Below are 4,722 nucleotides of genomic sequence, written 5' to 3'. Positions count from 1 at the left end.
ACTTACTCTGTTTAGCTAAGTAAATTATACTTGCAAGTTAAAAATGGACAAATTATTATATAAAACATGCACTGACATTTTTATCTAGATTGAACCTGTACTCCATTAACTGAAAAAAAAATTCTTTTTATCCAGGTGTATGCAATCCTAGTCAACGTGAACTCAGAGAACTGTGTGGGGCTCCACCATCTTCTCCTCTTCAGAATCCTCACACACAGCCTGTCTCTGGGGGACCAGTCTGTACTTAACAGATGCAAGGGATGTGTTAACACACGTTTGTCAATTAAAACAATAAATGGTGTTGACGTATCTCAGAGTTCAGTTGTTACTAAATATAACATATCCAGACACTATGCAAAAGACATACTAACTTATTTTTTCTCCTTCAAAATAATTGTACAAAGGAATACAATAGTAATTTTCTTTCTGAAGGATATTGCATAATAAAGGTGGCAACTTTAAAATATTTACTGATTAAACCACTATCTTTTTAATAAATGGAAAAGAGCAATAAAAGTACCCACTCCTATCATTATAAAGTTCAGCAAAATAAATAAAAATAAAGATACCAATAAAAAAACCTTTACATAATTAAATAAATTTATGTTGCATAAGTTTGAGGGATATTAATTTCACTTGCTTTTAAATAATCATCTCATGATTCTTAATCAGTTTTAGTCATTATTTTGAATACAGCCTGACACATGTGGCTGGTGGGGAGGGAGAGTGACTTCTATAACACCAAAGGCAGAACTCAATGCAAATAGCTGCCCGGGACCAATAGATGCCTCTATCTTTAATAAAAGGGGTTAATCTATGTGTCATCCTGGGGGGGCTGCGGGGGACGCTAATCTTCTCTGTGCCCTTCCAATGTTAGTATACAGTGCTGCCAAAGTAAACACAGTGGAAGGTTAACCTGCATCCTCAGGTAACAGGTGGAGAGCGCTGAGTGTAAAAAGATCTGAATAATCTTTATGTGAGAAATCATTCCTCATTGTATTACCCTCACCCTGCTAGGATTTATTTAAGTTCAGCTTCTCCCCAGTGTCACATTAGTGCTATTTAAGTACCTGTAGGAAACTTCAGGTAAGAAACTTGAAAACTTCATGATAATCAATATGTAATGTACATTTGGACTTATTTTTTACTTTCTTCTAAAAGAAATATTGATCATTACAAGGTTATGGATTAACTTTTGGTTTGTTTCATTACTTCCAATTGAAAAAAAATTCAGTTCTATTTTAAAATAATTTGAGGGGTTTTGTTCTTCGGGTTTTATGCTTCTCAGTAATTTTACAGATATTGAAGGAACTGAACTGTTTGATAGAGTAGAAAAGTGAGGGCTTTGTTTAAGTGCCAGCTTGACTGTCTTTTTAAAGCTTTCTCTCATCCCGGGGCTGGCTTTGAACCCGCCACCCTCGGCATATGGGGCTGGTGCCCTACTCACTGAGCCACAGTCACCACCCAAACTGCAACAACAACAACAACAAAAGATAGCCGGGTGTTATGGCGGGCACCTGTAGTCCCAGCTGCTTGGGAGGCTGAGGCAGGAGAATCACGTAAGTCCAAGAGTTAGAGGTTGCTGTGAGCCGTGTGAAGTCATGGCACTCTACCTGAGGGCCGTACAGTGAGACTCTTGTCTCTACAAAAAAAAAAAAAAAAAGCTTTCTCTCATCCCACTAGTTTCTACCAGCAGAGAGTTAATTTGTCCCTTCACTTGGTGACACATAAAGTGACACATAATAAAATGCATGCTAATGTGTAGTGAAGACAATAATGATTCTCACAAATGACCACTGTGGTGTTTAAAATTACATGTGTGTAAGAGGATGGACCATGTCGTCCTTTGGTGGGTATCTTATTTCCCTAATATTGTGTAATAGATTTTAAAATGTGTATACCTTAAATATGTGTTAAATAAATTTCATGCAAAATCTAATCCACTTATTAAAAAAGAGAAAGGAAACAAAATTTGTTTATAGAAAAGTTTATTGTAAAAGCAATAACCAACTTTGGTAATATAAACACCATGCTTGGTCCCCTTGTGTGCAATTAACAAAGTATATTTTTCATTATTGTTGCCTATGATAAAAATATTTCAATATGTTAGTTTCTTTTCAAAAATTAGCTTATACTCTGATTTTACTATATTTCACAGATATATTAATCAAATTTTAGTTATAGTATGTTTCAAAAATTTCCTGGAAAAGAGCAAATTAGTTAAAATCGCAAGTTCTAGCCTTCATTTTTTGACAAACTCTTTAAACCTTTTTTCCCAATGTAATTTCTTCATTTAATTTTTTCGTAAGTTCAAAAATACAATAGATTTAAAACTGAACCCCAAAATTTTGAGCCATTTCTTAATACTAGTCACATTTCTGAGATGTGTAGAAAGCATGGTAATTCACTGGGGCATGCCCTGGCTCCTCCATACTCCAGGCAGAGTTCCATGTTGGCGTGTTCCTCATGAGAACTTTCCAGTTCTCTGCCCCCGTCCTATTTCCCCCTAAAAGCTGGAAGTAGTCTCTACAGCCCTCTGAAACATCTTACCTTGTTATTTAATCTGAGGGCACTTGTTACTTTCTCTAGGTAAAAGGAGGGATTACGTAAGAAAGATAAATTTTAAACGTCTCTTTTAATACTTGCTGCTTAATAAATATAACTTCATTTATTTAAATGTTACATATTCTATGTATTATTACATCATATATTATGATATTTATTATCTGTTCATTTTTAATATAGTAATAAATATTGTGTTGCTTCTTTAATTGCATTACTTTATACTCACAAAATCCTGCTAAGCGGCTTTTGATTTCAATTTTACAAATGAGAAAATAGAGTGTATTGAATGTTAAGTGGCATAATGTCAAGCGTGAATTCTTCAGCCTCATCAATTCCATATCATCATGCTGATTCTAAGATGTGATGCTGATCTTTGTTACAATTACCTGTGTACTTTTCTTGTGCTCCACTGATAGAGAGTAAAATGAAGGTGAGAAAGGCTCTTGAATCCATCTCTCAGCTAGTAGGGGGTATTGTTCACAGAGCCAATCCAGTGAACACATGGTAACTGAAAAAAGGACTGCGCATTAATCATCTAAAACCAGATCTAACTCTCTGACAGTAAAGAAAATGAGTAAAGTGATACGAGTGAATTTTAATCAGTTGTCCATCTTAGTAGACCCTGACAAATATTTTAAAGTTTCCCGCCAAGCAGCTATGGACCAGGCTGACAGCAGCAGGCAGAAACATTGTGCATAGCATAAAATCTTCTCCAGAGAGGCCTGAAATCCGTCCACACCAATAGTGTGACCACTCGGCTAAGCTTTAGCCAGACTCTGTGAAAGTAACGGTTTTAATCAAACAGCCAGCACTGCACTATGGATTATCGTTGATAGGAGACCTCAGAAAAGATAATTTTACGACCTCACTAAAAAGCACAGAATTTCTAACTAATCTCAAGAGACTTAATAATAACAAAAGAGTCACTCTGCTCATTCACAGACATAGGTATGCACGTGCACGATTTTCACAGAAATCACTTTATTGGGACTGCTCGATGTGGTACCATCCTGGGTGTGACAACATTTCATACTGTGTCAGCATGATCTGCGCAGTCTGTGGTTCATGAAGGTCCATGGTAGGTGCTAGGGGGACACAATGCTCTCTGAAGGGACAGTTGATTCTGTGGATGGTACAGCAGCCCCTGGGGGATAAAGGGCCTGGAGACGGCCTCCACCAGCTCCTCCTGGTTTCACAAGGTGGACTGGCCAAGTCACACCATCACTTTGGTGGTGGATCCTTCTTCACTGATGTGGGAATAATTATGGTACCTTCCCAAGAGGTTATTTTTAAATGAGAAATAAATGAGATTAATACTTGTAAAACACTACACAATGTCTTACACAACCAAGAGATTATACATGTTAAAGTCATCACTAAAGTCTAAGTCTTGATGCAAAGCAGATGTCGCTCACGCAGGCTAGCTGGGCTCTGAACAGAACATCTGGTAGGAGAATGCTTGAACTAGTAATTCTCTTTCAAACAGCCCCTGTTCACTAAGAGCATTGCCCGTAATGTTTGTGTATGTTACTTGCATGGGTTTTATTTATTTATATTTTTCTCAGTCATTAACATAAAGGCTTCCCTAAACCTATTACTAACGTAGTAATAAATATGTATTATGCTCATTATAAGTCTTAATAGTTCACATTTTTATACATATTATTTGGAATAATCTTATCTGTTGGTAATTGTAAAATGTAATTGTTACTAAGTGAATTATATGCATTATTAAATATTGCAAAACTTATAGAATTAGGATTCTTACATTTCTGAATGAGTTTTGTCTTATCTGGGATTTCATTACCTGTGTGTAGAGCTGAAATATACAGTGATTTCATGCAATTTAATCGTAAAACATTCACAGTTAGGAAACACAAAGAGTTGAAGGAACAAGTCCGGGAGAAGAATCAGAGAGCAGGAATTGGAGCCAGAGTAAGGTAACGGTGAGAATCAGAACTCATTACCCCTAACGCTGTAATTACCGTAGAATGGGGACAGTTAGGATTAGTACTATTTGGTAGAGAGAAAGCTGTTAAAGGGTACCAATGGTTTGTACCAAAACTGGCAAATATTTTTTTCTCCTTGTTTTTGCTTGAAAGGCAGAGGGAGCCATTTGATTCACATCCCATCAAATCTTCTGCGTCAACCCACAGC

Source organism: Nycticebus coucang, chromosome 1 (assembly GCF_027406575.1).
Source record: "Nycticebus coucang isolate mNycCou1 chromosome 1, mNycCou1.pri, whole genome shotgun sequence".
NCBI lineage: Eukaryota > Metazoa > Chordata > Mammalia > Primates > Lorisidae > Nycticebus > Nycticebus coucang.
Note: the sequence above shows the minus strand (reverse complement) of the source record.